Genomic DNA, 19,247 nt, shown 5'->3' with positions numbered 1-19,247 from the left:
TGTTTCTGTTTTGTAAATAAGTTCATTTGTATTATTTTTTAGATTCCACATACAAGTGATGTCATATATTTGTCTTTCTCTGTCTGACTTACTTCATTTAGTATGATAATCTCTAGGTCCATCCATGTTGCTGGAAATGGCAATATTTCATTTTTTATGGCTGAGTAATATTCCATAATTAACAGTAATTTTTTGATTTTCCGACTACCTGTTTTTTTTTTTTAAAAAAAAACTACAATATATCCTGGCTCCTCCCTGACTTCTTTGGAAAGGTCACTCAGAGCTATCTGAGAGCTCATCTTCCAGGCTTAAGTACTCAGAAAGTCCACCAAATAAAACATAATTCTCAACTTTGAGATTGCACATTTTTTTCAGTTGACACTGGATTATAAGAGGCTTGAAAACAGAGCCTGGAAATTTTCTGATTCAAAAGACTTTTATAGAGCAGGTACCATGCTAGGAATTTATCCCACAGTTATACCCACACTTGTAAATACAGGTACCACCTCTGAAGAATACACAAAGAATGGTCAAAAATGATTGTTTCTGGGGAAAAGTAAAGATAAATAATAAATTTTAAAAAAAGAAAAATAATTTCCCTGGGGCAAAAAGGGAAAGAGACTGCCCCCACCCTTTTTTTTTTATCATTTACTTTAGAAATCTTGTCACTGTTTTTTCTCTATCTCTTTGAAATATATGTAAATAAACTTCTTTCCAGCTTTTCACCCAGGAATGTCTTTCTCAAGAACATGAGAGCCATCTCTTTGAAATGTACTCATCAAAGAAGATAGCACCCCTATCTCCCAATTTATGTGGGAGCCTAACTTCTATAGGCATGTGGCTCCAAGCTATAAACCTATCTCCTGTCATAAAGATATAAGAAGTTTAACTTTACTATGAATAAAGGAAATTACCTAACACAGATTGTCATTCTAATTACCTGATTAATTTATGGTGAATTATGCAGGCAAAAGAGTACTATCAAGTACTCTTTTTTTTTTTTAATTTATTTACTTATTTTTGGCTGTGTTGGGTCTTCGTTTCTGTGCGAGGGTTTTCTCTAGTTGCGGCGAGCAGGGGCCACTCTTCATCGTGGTGTGCGGGCCTCTCACCGTCGCGGCCTCTCTCATTGCGGAGCACAGGCTCCAGACGCGCAGGCTCAGTAGTTGTGGCTCACGGGCCTAGCTGCTCCGCGGCATGTGGGATCTTCCCAGACCAGGGCTCGAACCCGTGTCCCCTGCATTGGCAGGCAGATTCTCAACCACTGCGCCACCAGGGAAGCCCTCAAGTACTCTTATTTGAGGACTAGTTATTGTCTTTGAGAACATGTATGTAATGGCTTGTATCTGCTTACCTATATAAAATGGTGAGACTTCTTTCTGTATCTGCAATCTCTTTAGCAGCTTGCCTGTGATTTGTGTCATATTCTGGTTTAATGCTTACTCAATAATAAAACCTTTCTTTCTCTTCTACCTTTGTGAAGAGGTTTTCAGGAGATATTGTTTTTAATCTTATTTACCCCCAAATCACTAGACATCATTGTATCTTTTGAATTTGTACATATCTGCATATATTAACTACTCAATAAATAATGAAAAGAACAAATTAAGAAAAGAGGGGGTAGGGATGAAAAGTGTGGGAGGGAAAGAGGAAGGAAGAAAAGAAGAAGAGAAGGAGGAAGAAAAGAAAAAAACAAGATAATGATAAAAATCAAGAAAAGAGCAATTCCACTTAGGGAAAAAAAAAACTTCAAAAATAATTAAGACTTTCCAGCAATACTCTAGAATCAAAGGCTCTATAAGTTGAACATATTGTATTTTAAGTAATTAAAGGGTAGAACAATTAAGCTAATATCCCACTCTAAGAAAAAAACTTACTCAGCAACTGACCCAGACTAAAGTCACAAGTCAAGTCAAGTCTAGCAGTTCTTAAACTTGTCCTGGACTCCATTTACAGTCTGGTGAAAAATAAAAGCTCTTCTCAAAACAATGACCATAATACATAAAATAAAAAACATAGATTTAAAAGGAAAACAATTACATTGACAGTTATAAAAATATTTTTAAATTTGTCATGTTAACAAACATGAAATAACAAGATCTAGCAGTGGATCTAATAACTTCCATAATTTAGGGGTAGTGCAATCATAAATGATATTTTGCATACCTGTATTGTGGTATGAAAATATCTGTAATTTCTATTCATGAAAAAGTCTTAGGTATTGCCAGCACTACTGTGGTTTGTCACCTATATTAATAATTAAACAAAATACTAAATTTGAGATAGAACTTTGAAAATAAAGTTCTAATTTTTTTCTCAACCACGTCCAGAGACACCCTGGATTCTATAGATGGATTTCTGCAGACTTTAGCCTAAGAAGGCCCATGTGGGTTGTAACTTTAGAGCCCAGAATGTTTCTTCTGTGATCAAAGAGTCTAGGCAATATACACCACAAGGGACAGGAAGTTCCTGCTCCAGGAAGATAAACCACTTTCCTGGTCTAAGGAGCACCTAAATCTCCTGACTCTCTTACTCCAGTATAACTTGACCTAGTACTCCTGTAATAAGAACCTTACAATGACGGCAAATAAATTACATGAATATTTACTTTACTACAAAATACACTACAGCTACTAATACTGTACAATCTAGTTGAATATTTGTCAACATTTAGTGTGCATAAAAATCACCTGGGAAGCTTGTTTCTTGAAAAAGATTCACGACCCTATCATCAAAGTAGCTCTAAATGGGGAACTGAAATCTTCACTTTTACTAGCACCCAAAGTGATTCTTAACCAAGCAGACATCTGCCGAACATTTAAGAAACACCAAAAGAATTAAAGAGAGGCCTCAAACTCAACAAACAGAAAACTAAACTCTTAATGAAATATAATCAGTATACTTAATATCCTCAAAGATATTTAAATGTTTACCATAGCTATAAAAAGAAGAACCACAATAAAACCACTGGCATTCTTGGAAATTAAAAATGGTATTGGAGATACAAAAACCACACAATTGAAGACATAAACACACTAACAACACAAATTAGTGATAAAAAAAGAAAGCCAAAGAATTCTCCCAGAATGAGAAAATGGAAAGAAAATGCAAAGTATGAAAAGAAAAAAAAATTAAAATCCAGGAGACTCATCCAGACAGACCAACATCCACCTTGACAAGAGTTTCATAAGAGAGTAAAAAACAGAAAAAAAAAGCGTCACTGTCTATAAATGGGTCTGGAAAATATACACAAAATAATAGCAATTATCTTGGGCAATAAGAATGGAATTGAAATGGAGAGAAAAGGGACATTAATGTTTCCTTAACATATTTCTGCAATTGTATGATTATTTTACAAGAATAAATTCACACATTCCTTATGAAACTGGTTTGTTTAATTATAAACAGATAACATTAATATCAAAGACACATCAGGAAAATGCTAATAGAAAGAAAGCCACAAATATCAATATTAACACTAGGCAAAATAAAATTCAGAGCAGAAAATATTAAGAAAGAGGAATATTTTATAATGATAAAAAGGAATTGATCAGAAGGACATGATAGTAACCATGTAACCACAAAACAAAAACCTATATTAGATGCATGAAAAATAAAGAGAAAGGATTCCAAACATAACATTAAAGGTAGTCAAAGATTACAAGGAAAGAGAGCAAGAGAAGATGAAATGAACAGAGAAGAATTACAAAAACAACCAGAAAACAATTAACAATTTGGCAATAAGGAAATACTTGTCAATACTGACTTTCAATGAAAATGGACTAAATGCTCCAATCAAAAGACACAGAGATAAGAAAACAAGAACCATCTGTATGTTGCCTACAAAAGACTCTCTTCAGACATACACAGGCTGAAGGTGACAGGATGGAAAAAGATATTCCATGCAAATAGAAACAAAAAGAAAGCTGGGGTAGCAATACTTGTATCAGACAAAATAGACTTTAAAAGAAAGACTATAAAAAAAGACAAAGAAGGGCATTATATAGTGATAAAGGAACCAATCCAACCAGAAGATATAACAATTGTAAATGTATATGCATGCAACATAGAAGCACCTAAACACACAAAGCCAATATTAACAATATAAGGGAAGAAATTGATAGTAATAAAATAAAAGTAGGGGACTCTAACACCACACTTACATCAATAGACAGATAGATAGGTTGACAGATTGACTTTCCTGGCAGAAAGTCAGTAAGAAAACACTGGCCTTAAAGAACCCAATAGTCCAAATGGCCTTAATGCATACATAAAGAACATGCCATCCAAAAACTGCCGAATACACATTCTTTTCAAGTGAATATGGAACATTCTTCAGAATAGAACACATGCTAGGCCACAAAACAAATCTCAGTAAATTAAAGGAGATTGAAATCATATCAAGCATTTTTCCAACTGCAACTATATGAGACTAGAAACTGACTGCAAGAAAAAACTGGAAAAAACATGAATATATGGAGCCTAAACAATACACTACTAAAAAACTAATGGGTAATTGAAAAAAACAAGGAGTAAATCAAAAAATGTCTTGAGACAAATTAAAATGGAAACACAACAGGCCAAATGTATGGGATGCAGCAAAAGTACTTCTAGAGGAAAGTTTATGGTGATAAAGGCCTACTCCAGGAAACAAGAAAAATCTCTAATAAATGATCTAAATTTATACCTAAAAGAAATAGCAAAAGAACAACAAACAAAACCCAAAGTTAATAGAAGTAGGGATATAATAAAGATCAGAGCAGAAATAAATGAAATAGAGACTGAAAAAAAAATAGGGAAGATCACTGAAACTAGAAGCTGGTTCTTGTAAAAGATAAACAAAATTGATAAACCTTTAGCAAGACTCATCAGTTACAACCAACACTGCAGAAATACAAAGGATCATAGACGTTACTACAATTATATGCCAACAAATTGTAAAACCTAGAAGAAACAGATAACTTTCTAGAAACATATAATCTCCCAATACTTAATCAGGAAGAAATAAAAAAATATGAACAGAGCAATTACTAGTAATGAACTTGAATCAGTAATCCAAAAACTACCAACAAACAAACCTTCAGGACCAGACAGCTTCCCTGGAAAATTCTACTAAACATTTAAAGAAGAGTTAACACCTAACCTTCTCAAACTATTCCCAAAAATTGCAGAGGAAGTAATACTTTCAAACTCATTCTTTGAGGCCAACATCAACTTGATACCAAGACCAGACAAAGACAGAACAAAAAAGAGAATTACAAGCCGATATCACTGATAAACATAGATGCAGAAATTCTCAATAAAATATTAGCAAACAACACATTAAAAGAATCATACAACATGATCAATTGGGATTTATTCCAGGAATGAATGAATGGTTCAATATCTGTAAATCAATTGATGTGATATTCCACATTAACAAATTGAAGAAGAAAAATCATACAATCATTTCAATAGATGCAGAAAAAGCATTTTGACATATGCTCTGACATCCATTTATGATAAAAATTCTCAACAAATGGGTATAGAGGAAATGTACATCAACATAATATAGGCCATCTATGACAAACCCACAGCCAAAAACATCCACAAAGGTAAAAAGCTGAAATTTTTTCCTCTAAGGCTAGGAATAAGACAAGGATGCCCACTCTCATCACTTTTATGAAACGTATTATTCAAAGTCTTAGCCACAGCAATCAGACAAGAAAAATAAATAAAAAAGGAATCCAAATTGGAAAGGAAGAGGTAAAACTGACTCCATCAAAAAAACTATTAGATCTAAAAAATAAATATCAGAATACAAAATTAATATACAGAAATCTGTTCCATTTCTATACATTGATTATGAGCTATCAGAAAGAAAAATTAAGAAAACAATCCCACTTACAATTGCATTAAAAAGAATAAAATACCTGGGGAAATAAGTTTAACCAAGGATGTGAAAGATCTGTATTCTGAAAACTATAAGAAATCAATGAAAGAAATTGAAGATGACACAAATAAATGGAAACATATACCATGCTCATGGATTGGAAGAGAAATATTGTTAAAATGATCATACTACCCAAGGCAATCTACAGATTCAATGCAATCCATATCAAAACACTAATGGCATCTTTCACAAAACTGGAACAAATAATTCTAAAATTTGCATGGAGACACATAAGACCCCAAAGAGCCAAAGAAATCATGTGAAAGAAGTACAAAGCTGGAGAAATCATGCTCCTTGATTTCAAACTATATTACAAAGCTATAGTAATTAAAACTATCTGACATTAGCATAAAAGCAAACATGCAGATTAATGGAACTGAATAGAGAGCTCCAAAAAATAACCATGATTATATCGCCAATTAATCTACAAGAAAGGAGGTAAGAATATATAATAGAGAAGAGTCAGCCTCTTCAATAAATGGTGCTGGGAAAACTGGACAGCTACATGCAAAAGAATCATACTGGACTAATTTCTCACACCCTACACAAAAATAAACTCAAAAGGGATTAAAGACTTAAATGTAAGACCTGAAAACATAAAACTCCTGGAAGAAAACACAGGTGGGATACTCTTTGATATCAGTCTTAGCAAAATTTTTTTGGATCTGTCTCCTCAGGCAAGGAAAATGAAAGCAAAAATAAACAATAGGACTTCATCAAACTAAAAGCTTTTTCCAAAAAGACAGAAACAATCAACAAAACGAAAAAGTAGCCTACTCAATGGAAGAAGATATTTGCAAATGATATATCCAATAAGGGATAAGTAAGCAAAATATATAAATAATTCAAACAACTCAACATCAAAATAAAAAACCCAATTAAAAACTGGGCAGAGGACCTCAATGGACATTTTTCCAAAGAAGACATACAAATGGCCAACAGACAAATGAAAAGATGCTCAACATCACTAATCATCAGGGAAATGCAAATCCAAACCACAATGAGATACCACTCCACACGTGTCAGAATGGCTATCATCAAAAAGACAACAAACAACAAGTGTTGGTGAGGATGTGGAAAAAAATGAACCCTAATGCACTGTTTATGAGATGATACATTAGTGCAGCCACCATGGAAAACAGTATGGAGGTTCCTAAAAATTAAAAGTAGAACTACCATACAGTTCAGCAATTTTGCTTCTGGGTATTTACCCAAAGAAAATAGAAACACTAATTCAAAAAGATATATGCACACAAGAGTACACTGCAGCATTATTTACAATAGCCAACATATGGAAACAATTGTTCATCAATAGATGAATGGATAAAGGAGATGTAGGGGAAGGGATCGAGATGGCAAAGCAAGAGGACAAGGAGTTCACCTCCTCCACAAACACACCAAAAATACTTCTTTATGTGGAACAATTCTCGTGGAAAACTAACTGGAAACTGACAGAAGGACTCTTATACAACCAAGGCTGGAAGACAGACACACACAAAATCAGGTAGCACTGGAAGAAAAGAATCAGGTCGGGACCTGTACCCCTGGGATGGGACTAAGAGGAAAAGAGAGATCACTGGGGTGGAAACTCACTGTGGGGAGTCAGCAGGCCAAGCCACAGACTGGGTGTCCCAGGCCAGGCCCTGGCCCTTGGCTGCTCAGAGAATGGCTGGGACAGATAGAAAGGCTGGAGAAGCCTAGATTCCACACATGAGGAGGGCATGGTGCTGGCTTACCCCCAGGCAAGGCAAAGAGAGGTCTGCCTCAGTGGCTACCACCTCCCTACACTTCCCAGTTCAAGCCAAGCAAACGCCCTGGCCCCAATCACTCCACACCACAGCTTGGCACTGGATCTAGTGCAGCCAGGACCTGAGAAAAGACTCTATCTAGGGACACAGAGGCAATCCAGGGGCCCAGGGCATAGTGCAGGTGGGGCAGTAGCAGCCACTGTTGGCACTTACCCAAGCTGCACACCAGAAATGGTCCAGACTTCCGAAAGCAGCACAGCACCCAAATTCCCATGACAAACTCACTGTACACCACAGCCCAAGCTGAACAAATGCTTCGGTCCTGCCCACTCCATTCCACAGCTTAACACTAGAACTAAGGCAGACACAACAGTGTAAAACACACAACCATGGGCTGCATCGGAGCAGAGCCACAGATGCTTACACAGGCAGATCATCAGACCCCTGTAAGCACATAAGCTCCAATTGCTTCAGCACTCCCCTCCTTTGGGGCAGAGGCCCCAGTGTGGGGAGAAGGAAAAACACACACTTAAAGCGAACAGAGCCAGCTGGAGCCTGGCCCTCAGAGCTTCCACTCTAGCAACAGGAGCAGACCCTGCCCCGGACAGGGTAGTGACAGCCACTGAGCAGAGAGGAAGTCCCACCTCACATCCTGTACAGGCTTTAGCTTCTCCATCAGCAGCCACACCAACTACTAAGGTCATACTGGCCAGCACACCCTGAGGAAAGATGTGACAGGCATACACAACTCCAGCCCTCCCACCAAAGGCATTGGGCATATGCAATTTCCATAAGAATGCTCTCACATAACAACACCTCTTCAAGGCCACAATAGGTAAATGTTTTACCTATATTTATAGAGACAGAGAAAGTTAAGTAAAATGAAAAGGCAGAGGAACTACTCTTAATTGAAAGAGCAAGAGAAAACTTCTGAAAAAATAAATAATGAAACAGAAATAAGCAATTTATCAAAGAATTCAAAACGTTAGTAATAAAAATGCAAACTGAATGAGGGGAGAAGATTGATCTAAACACAAATCATTTAAACAAGGAACTAGAAAATATAAAGAACCCAATATCTGAGAAAAAAAAGAACTCTAGGGCTTCCCTGGTGGCACAGTGGTTAAGAATCCACTTGCCAATGCCAATGCAGGGGACACAGGTTCGAGGCCTAGTCTGGGAAGATCCCACATGCCACGGAGCAACTAAGCCCATGTGCCACAACTACTGAGCCTGCACTCTAGAGCCCACAAACCACAGCTACTGAAGCCCATGCACCTAGAGCCCATGCTCTGCAACAAAGAGAAACCACCACAATGAGAAGCCCACGCACCACAACAAAGAGTAGCCCCCACTCACCACAACTAGAGAAAGCCTGCATGCAGCAACAAAGAGCCAACACAGCAAAAAATAAATTAATTAAATAAATTAGAAAATAAAAGAACTCTAGAAGAAATGAGTAGCAGACTAAATGACACAGAAGGATACATAAGTGATCTAGAAGGTAGAATAATGGAAATCACCCAATCAGAACTGCAGAAGGAAAGACAACAACAACAAAAAAAAGCACAACATACAAGATCTCTAAGATAACATCGAATGTGCCAACATTTGCATTATAAGGGTCCCAGAAGGAGAAGAGAGAGAGAGAAGGGAACAGAAAATGTATATGAAGAAATGTGGCTTAAAATTTTCCCAAATTGAAAGAAGAATAAGGATATCCAGGTACAGGAAGCACAGAGGGTCCCAAACAAGATGAACCCAAACAGACCAACACCAAGACATATCATAATTAAAATGGCAAAAGTTAAAGATAAAGAGAGAATTCTAAAGAAAGCAAGAGATAAAGAGTCATATACAAGGGAATCCTCATAAGGCTATCAGCTGATTTCTCTACAGAAAATTTGCAGGGCAGAAGGGAGTGGCATGATATATTCAAAATGCCAAAAGGGAAAACCCTGCAACGAAGGACACTCTACCCAGGAAGATTATCATGTGGAATAGAAGGAAAGACAACTTCTCAGACAAAACTAAAAGAGTTCAGCAATACTACACCTATCCTAAAAGAAATGTTGAAGGGTCTTCTCTAAAAGGAAAAAGAAGAATCTATAGGAAAGGGAAAATCCAACTAGGAAAGGCAAATATATAGTAAGGATTGAACATCACTTAAGCCAGTACATATATTAAAAGACAAAAAAATGTAAAAACAACTATAACTATAATAAACAGTAAAGGGATAAGCAGGAAGATGTAAAATATGACATCAAAAACACAAAATGTGGGGGAGGGGAATAAAAAATGTACTTTTTTTTTTTTTTTTTGGCCATGCCACACAGCTTATGGGATCTTAGTTCCCCAAACAGGGATCGAACCCAGGCCCTCAGCAGTGAGAGTGCAGAGTCGTAACCACTGGACTGCCAGGGAATTCCCAAAATGTAGATCTTTTAGATATGTTGAAACTTAAGTGACTATCAGTTTAAATCAAGTAGATATAAGTATGGGTCAACAAACACGAACCCCATGATAACCACGAATCAAAAGCCTACAACCTGTGCTATGGTATTGTCACAAAAACAGATTCATAGATCAATGGAACAAAATAGAGAGCACAGAAATTAAACCCATGCACCTATGGTCAATTAATCTACAACAAGGGAGGCAAGAATATACAATGGAAAAAAAAAAAAGACAGTCTCTTCAGCAAGAGTGCTGGGAATGCTGGACAACCACATGTAAAATAGTGAGATTAGAACATTCCATTACAAGCCATATACAAAAATAAACTCAAAATGGTTTAAAGACCTAAATGGAAGACTGGATTCCATAAACCTCCTAGAAGTGAACCTAGGCAAAACACTCAGACATAAATCATAGCAATATTTTCTTGAATCAGTCTCCTAAGACAAAAGAAATAAAAGCAAAAATATACAAATGGGACTACATCAAACTTAAAAGCTTGTGCACAGCAAAGAAAACCATCAACAGCACAAAAAGAAAACTTATTGAATAGGACAAAATATTTGCAAATGATATGACTGGCAAGAGGTTAACAACCAAAATACACAAACAGCTCATACAACTCAATAAAAAAAAATAATAACAAACAAGCCAATCAAAAAAATGGGCATAAGACCTAAATAGACCAAAGAAGACATATAAATGGCTAACAGGCACATGACAAGATGCTCAACATCACAAATTATTAGAGAAATGTGTATCAAAACCACAATGGAATATCACCTCACACCTGTCAGAATGTCTATAATCAAAAGTCTACAAATAAAAAATGTTGTATAGGATGTGGAGACAAGGGAGTTCTCATACACTGTTGGTGGGAATGTAAATTGGTGCAGTCACGATGGAAAACAGTGTGGAGTTTCCTCAAAAAATTAAAAATAGAACTACCATATGATTCAGCAATTCCATTCCTGGTTATATATCTGGAAAAAAGAAAACACTAATTCAAAAAGATACATGCACCTCAATGTTCATAGCAGCACTATTTATTATAGCCAAGACATAAAAGCAACCCAAGTGCCCATCAACAGACAACTGGAAGAAGAAGAAGATGTGGGGCTTCCCTGGTGGCGCAGTGGTTGAGAATCTGCCTGCCAATGCAGGGGACGCGGGTTCAAGCCCTGGTCTGGGAGGATCCCACATGCCGCGGAGCAGCTGGGCCCGTGAGCCACAATTGCTGAGCCTGCGCATCTGGGGCCTGTGCTCCGCAACAAGAGAGGCCGCGATAGTGAGAGGCCCGCGCACCACGATGAGGGGTGGCCCCTGCTTGCCACAACTAGAGAAAGCCCTCGCACAGAAACAAAGACCCAACACAGCCATGAATAGATAAATAAATAATAAATAAAAATTTAAAAAAAAAAAGAAGAAGAAGATGTGGTACATATATATATATAATGGAATGTTACTCTGTCAATAAAAAAAAAGAATGAAATACTGCAATTTGCAGCAATGTGAATGGACCTAGAGAATATGATGTTTAGTAAAATGTTAGAGAAAGACAAATACTACATGATATCACTTATAATGCAGAATCTAAAAAATACAAATGAATGTATATGTAAAATAGAAACAGACTCAGAGATATGGAAAACAAACTTGTGGTTACCAAAGAGGAGAGAGACGGGGGAGGGACAAATTAGGGGTATGGGATTAACAGATACAAACTGCTAGGTATAAAATAGATAAGCAATAAGGTTTTACTGTATAGCACAGGGAATTATAACTATTATCTTGAAAAAACCTATAATGGAGTATAATCTGAATCACTATGCTTACACCTGAAACTAACATAATAGTATAAATCAATTATACTTCAATTAAAAAAATGTAAAAAAAAAAAGGAGATATGGTTCATACATACAATGGAATATTACTCAGCCATTAAAAAAAACAATCACATCCGCCATTTGCATCAACATGAATGGATCTAGAAGGTATTATGCTAAATGAAAGAAGTCAGAGAAAGACAAATGCCATATGATCTCAATTATATGTGGAATCTAAAAAACAAAACAAAAACAGATATAAAGAACAAATGGGTGGTTGCCAGAGGGGAGGGGGTGGAAGGTGGAGGGAATAGGTGAAGATGATTAAGAAGTAAAAACCTCCAGGTATAAAATAAATAAGCCACAGGGACATAATATACAGCATAAGGAATACATTCAATAATATTGTAATAATTTTGTAATGGGACAGATGGTTACTAGACTAATAGTGGTGATCATTTCATAATGTATGCAAATGTCAAATCATTATGTAGCAAACCTGAAACTGATATAATATTGTATGTCAACTATATTTCAATTTAACATAATAATAATAATAAAAAATAAGTAAATGTATGGAACAAAATACCACTAAAAATACAAAGAGAAAATGGAAATCCACTGTAATGTGGGAGACTTCAACTCTAACAAATGAGGCAGAAACAAGAGTAAAAATGAAGATAATTCATTTATTACAATTAAGAAGTTCAAGAAAATTATTTTTTTAGAATTTTCTATGAACAAAAACAGAATACACATTTTTTCAAATAGATAGACAACTTTCAAAAACAAAACTATGAATTAAGCTACAAAGAAAATCCCTAAAGTTTTCCAAAAAAAAAAAATCCAAAAATTTTTCCAAAATAAAACCTATATTGTTAGCAAAATTCAGTGAAACTAGGTATTAATTTTATAGGATGACAAAAACAAGCAAATAAAAACAAAGCTTAAAATTTTGAAACACTCTTCTAAGACTCCTAGGCCAAAAAAAGAAAAATATTAATTAAAATGTATGCCTATTTAGAGAAAGAGTAAAAAGTACTGCCTCTCAAATATAAGGTGTCCAGAGGAAAAAATGACACCATGAATAAATTTATTTTAAGAAATTAAGAAAAAAAAAATGAAGAAGACTAAAAATAAACTAAATAAATGTACTCAGTATATAAAAGAATGGCAAAATTAACTCAGGAATTAGAAAGTAGGAGTTAATAAAGATAAAAACAGAAATTAAGTAATTTTTTAAATTAACAGTAATCTTAATTACCAAAAGAAATCTTTACAGAGAATAAAATAGAAAAAGTCAGATTTGTAAAATTTAGGCTAAAAACAAAAAAAAGACACATTTTCCTAATGTCATTAATTTGTTGACTCTTTTCTACTTTGCAGAATTTATTGAACTTTTCTTGTTTTCCTTTGATCCATTTTTGTGAATGTTCCATAGATATTTGAAAGGTGTGTGTTAGTTGTATATAAAGTCCTATACACCAAATCAAGTTGCAAACTGTCCACTTATTGTCCAGGGTGGTCAACAGATAATAAATAAAAACAAAAACTGCTCTATTTTGAGGTCTTCTATAATATGTCTTAAACCAACTTTCCTAAGTTGGATTCCAACCAATATTAAGTGTGAATTGCCCACTCCTATTACATAAGTCTCTTTATCACCTCCCATATTTATTTTTCCTCCCTGATTTTTCTCATTCTTATTTCTCACTAGGGCAATCCCTAATTAACATGAAACTAACACTACCTAGTGCTAGATTTCATTCCAGAGTAGTTTTCCTAGAGAAGCCAACTTATGACCCATGAGTGAGGATTTGAAGGAAGAGTGTTGTGTTGAACTCTAGTAGTTTGCTTTATGTTATTCTCATCTCCTAAAAGGTATGCAATTCTTAGAATCAGAGACTATTTCTTTTACTTCTTTTCTAGTTCTATGAAGCATATGACAATGTGGGAATACAGAACAGTTACCTAATAAATATTGATGATCAACTGGCTGACATGAAACTCATGATATTATATAAATACTACATAAGAACCTGTTTTAAAACTCTGCTCTAGATTTCAGCTTTACCTTTTTCAAGTTTTGGAAAAGTAAAATAAAATCATGATTTTATCTAGCCACCTAGAAGGTATCTCTAAGTTTGATATCAAATTTATGGATCATGAGTTGAACATTCTCTGTAATATCATGTACAACATGTATTTAATAGTCCCAAGAGGCCAAGAGCAAGCAAGTTCTAGAAATCATTATTATCCACATATTTTATTTACAAGGCACTCAATCCTTTCTTTTTAATCATCAAGATGTAAGAGATTTTATCCTTCTCTTATTGCATAAATATTTATTAGATTCATTAAAATTTCTCACCAGGTTCTCAAATGTCAGCAATTCATTATCTTTTCAAAAAATATTTATTAAGCAATTACTACATCCCTGGCACTGTGCTAAGCAGCGAGGAATATAAATATTAATAAGACAACATTCCTCTACTCACAGAACTCATCATCTACTAGGGAAAGGAAGATACATAAACAAATGTATTAAACTCAAGATCTAATTGAATTCCAGCACTGGCCATCATTTTTCACAAGAGGTCTTATTTAAAAAGGGCAATTACTAGGGGGAGGTGGTCATGAGAAACAAACTCAAGTTATAAGTCTTCTAATTCTTGTTTCTCTTGAACATAGACAAGTTATACAGCTTAACGGAAGAGCAGTTTGCTGCTTTACAAAGGACATAATAATTTCTAAACTATTTGCTCTACAAGGCAATCTGGTCCTAATAATAAAATGTGCAGATAAACATGCTAACTACTGCAAACATAAGGCACTAGTATTAAGACAGTACCTAGCACAATGCCTCACACAGACTAGATTTAACAAATATTTATTAAATTTAATGAGTACGGGGGTGGAGTCAAGATGGTGGTGTGGGAAGATGCAGAGTTCACGTCTCCCCACAACTAGGGTGCCTGCCGGACACTGACGGGGGATCTTGACGCCCAAAGAGATGGGAGGAACCCCCAAGAGAACCACGTAAAAGCTCCATTGTTGGAAGCCTCAGGCCAAACAACCAGTAAAACAGGAAAACAATCTCACTCATCAAAAAAAAAAAAAAAAAGAGACAGCAAAAAAATATGTCACAGATGAAGGAGCAAGGTAAAATTCTACAAGACAAAATAAATGAAGAGGAAATGGGCAATCTACCTGAAAAAGAATTCAGAGTAAAGATAGTAAAAATGATCCAGAATCTCAGAAATAGAATGGAGTCACAGATTGAGAAAATTCAAGAAATGTTAAACAAAGATCTAGAAGAACTAAAGAACAAACAAACACAGATGAACAACACAATAATTGGAATGAAAAATACATTAGAAGGAATGAAAAACAGAATAACTGAGGCAGAAGAATGAACAAGTGAGCTGGAAGACAAAATGGTGGAAATAACTGCCAAGGAGCAGAATAAAGAAAAAAGAATGAAAAGAATTGAAGACAACTCAGAGACCTCTGGGACAACACTAAATGCACCAACATTCAGAATGATAGGGGTCCCAGAAGAAGAGAAAAAGAAAGGCTCTGAGAAAATATTTGAAGAGATTACAGTGGAAAACCTCCTTAACATGGGAAAGGAAATAGTCACTGAAGTCCAGGAAGCACAGAGAGTCCCATAAAGGATAAACCCAAGGAGAAAATCACCTAGAAACATATTAATCAAACTAACAAAAATTAAATTCAAAGAAAAAATATTGAAAGCAGCAACAGAAAAACAAAAAATAACATACAAAGGAATCCCCATAAGGTTATCAGCTGATTTTTCAGCAGAAACTCTGCAGGCCAGAAGGGAGGGGCAGGATATACTTAAAGTGATGAAAGAGGAAAAACCAACAACCAAGATTGCCCTACCCAGCAAGAATCTCATTCAGATTTGACAGAGAAATCAAAAGCTTTCCAGACAAGCAAAAGCTAAGAGAATTCAGCATCACCAAACCAGCTTTACAACAAATGCTAAAGAAACTTCTCTAGGCGGGAAACACAAGAGAAAAAAAGAACCACAAAAACAAACCCAAAATAATTAAGAAAATGGTAATAGGAACATACATATCAATAATAACCTTGAATGTAAATGGGTTAAATGACCCAATGAAAAGACACAGAATGGCTGAATGAATACAAAAACAAGACCCATATATATGCTGTCTATAAGAGACCCACTTCAGACATAGGGACACATACAGACTGAAAGTGAAGGGATGGAAAAGATATTCCATGCAAATGGAAATCAAAAGAAAGAGCTGCAGTAGCAATACTCATATCGGATTTTTAAAATAGACTTTAAAATAAAAACTGTTACAAGAGACAAGGAAGGACGCTACATAATGATCAAGGGATCAATCCAAGAAGAAGATATAACAATTATAAATGTTTATGCACCCAACACAGGAGCACCTCAATACATAAGGCAAATGCTAACAGCCATAAAAGGGGAAATTGACAGTAACACAATCATAGTAGGGGACTTTAACACCCCACTTATACCAATGGAAAGATCATCCAAACTGAAAATAAATAAAGAAGCACAAGCTTTAAATGATACATTAAACAAGATGGACTTAATTGATATTTATAGAACATTCCATCCAAAAACAACAGAATACACTTTCTTCTCAAGTGCACACAAAACATTCTCCAGCATAGATCACATCTTGGGTCACAAATCAAGCCCTGGAAAATTTAAGAAAATTGAAATCATATCAAGCATCTTTTCTGACCACAACGCTATGAGACTGGAAATCAATTACAGGAAGAAGACTGTAAAAAACACAAATACATGAAGGCTAAACAGTGCACTACTAAATAATCAAGAGATCACTGAAGAAATCAAAGAAGAAATTTAAAAATACATAGAAACAAATGACAATGAAAACACGATGATCCAAAACCTGTGGGATGCAGCAAAAGCAGTTCTAAGATGGAAGTTTATAGCAATTCAATCTCACATCAAGAAACAAGAAAAATCTCAAATAAACAATCTAACCCTACACCTAAAGCAACTAGAGAAAGAAGAACAAAGTCAGTAGAAGGAAAGAAGTCATAAAGATCAGAGCAGAAATAAATGAATTAGAAACAAAGAAAACAATAGCAAAGATCAATAAAACTAAAAGCTGGTTCTTTGAGAAGTTAAATAAAATTCATAAATCCTTATCCAGACTTGTCAAGAAAAAAAGGGAGAGGACACAAATCAATAAAATTAGAAATGAAAAAGAACTCACAACTGACACTGCAGAAATACAAAGGATTAAAAGAGACTACTACAAACAACTATATGCCAATAAAATGGACAACCAGGAAGAAATGGACAAATTCTTGGAAAGGTACAATTTTCCAAGACTGAACCAGGAAGAATTAGAAAATATAAACAGACCTATCACAAGTAATGAAATTGAAACTGTAAAATAAAAATCTTTCAACAAACAAAATTCCAGGATCAGATGGCTTTACAGTCGAATTCTATCAAACATTTAGAGAAGAGCTAACACTGATCCTTCTCAAACTCTTCCAAAAAATTGCAGAGGGAGGAACACTCCCAAATTGATTCTATGAAGCCACCATCACCCTGATACCAAAGCCAGAAAAAGACATCATAATAAAAGAATATTATAGACCAATATCACTGATGAACATAGATGCAAAAATCTTAAACAAAATACTAGCAAACAGAATCCAACAACATATTAAAAGGATCATACACCACGATCAAGTGGGATTTATCCCAGGGATGCAAGGATTCTTCAATATATGCAAATTAATCAATGTGATACACCACAATAACAGATTAAGGAATAAAAACCATATGATCATCTCAATAGATGCAGAAAAAGCTTTTGACAAAATTCAACACCTATTTATGTTAAAAAAACTCTCCAGAAAATGGGCATAGAGGGAACCTACCTCAACATAATAAAGGCCGTGTATGACAAACCCACTGCAAACATCATACTCAATAGTGAAAAACTGAAAGCATTTCCACTAGGATCAGAAACAAGACAAGGATGTCCACTCTCACCACTTTTATTCAACATAGTTTTGGTAGTCCTAGCCATGGCAGTCAGAGAAGAAAAAGAAATAAAAGGAATACAAATTGGAAAAGAAGTAGTAAAACTGTCACTGTTTGCAGATGACATGATACTATACATAGAAAATCCTAAAGATGCCACCAGAAAACTAATAGAACTAACCATTGAATTTGGTAAGGTTGCAGGATACAAATTAATGCACAGAAATCTCTGGCATTCCTATACACTAGCGGAGCAACAAATGAAAAATCAGAAAGAGAAATTAGGAAACAATCCCATTTACCATTGCAACAAAAAGAATAAAATATCTAGGAATAAACCTACCTAAGGAGGCAAAAAACTTGTACTCAGAAAACTATAAAACACTGATGAAAGAAATCAAAGATGACATAAACAGATGGAGAAATATACCATGTTCTTGGATTGGAAGAATCAATATTGTGAAAATGACTATAGTACCCAAAGCAATCTACAGATTCAATGCAATCCCTATCAAACTACCAGTGGCATTCTTCACAGAATTAGAACAAAAAACTTTACAATTCAAATAGAAACACAAAAGACCCCAAATAGCCAAAGCAATCTTGAGAAAGAAAAATGGAGCTGGAGGAATCAGGCTCCCTGACTTAAACCTATACTAAAAAGCTATAGTAATCAAAACAGTATGGTACTGGCACAAAAACAGAAATATAGATCAATGGTACAGGATAGAAAGCCCAGAGATAGGCCCACGCACATATGGTCACCTAATTTACAACAAAAGAGGCAAGAACATATAATGGAGAAAAGACAGCCTCTTCAATAAGTGGTGCTGGGAAAACTGGACAGCTACGTGTAAAAGAATGAAATTAGAACACTACCTAACACCATACACAAAAATAAACTCCAGATGGATTAAAGACCTAAATGTAAGACAAGACACTATAAAACTCTTAGAGGAAAATGTAGGAAAAACACTCTTTGATATAAAACACAGCAAGATCTTTTTTGACCCACCTTCTAGAGTAATGAAAATAAAAACAAAAAAAACCAAATGGGACCTAATTAAACTTAAAAGCTTTTGCACAGCAAAGGAAACCATAAACAAGACAAAGAGACAACCCTCAGAAAATATTTCTGGGAAATATTTGCAAATGAAACAACGGACAAAGGATTAATCTCCAAAATATATAAACAGCTCATGGAGCTCAATATCAAAAAAACAAAC

The 19,247-nt window shown here is 35.1% G+C and overlaps 1 protein-coding gene across 1 annotated transcript in view; it reads right to left on the bottom strand.

Annotated features, from left to right (window-relative positions):
- The window catches only part of CTNNA3 (catenin alpha 3), a 1,729,751-nt gene that overhangs the window by 1,232,381 nt on the left and 478,123 nt on the right, over positions 1-19,247 (bottom strand).

Source organism: Balaenoptera musculus, chromosome 16, assembly GCF_009873245.2.
Source record: "Balaenoptera musculus isolate JJ_BM4_2016_0621 chromosome 16, mBalMus1.pri.v3, whole genome shotgun sequence".
Classification (NCBI taxonomy): Eukaryota; Metazoa; Chordata; class Mammalia; order Artiodactyla; family Balaenopteridae; genus Balaenoptera; species Balaenoptera musculus.
This window is presented reverse-complemented; position numbering and strand designations above follow the sequence as displayed.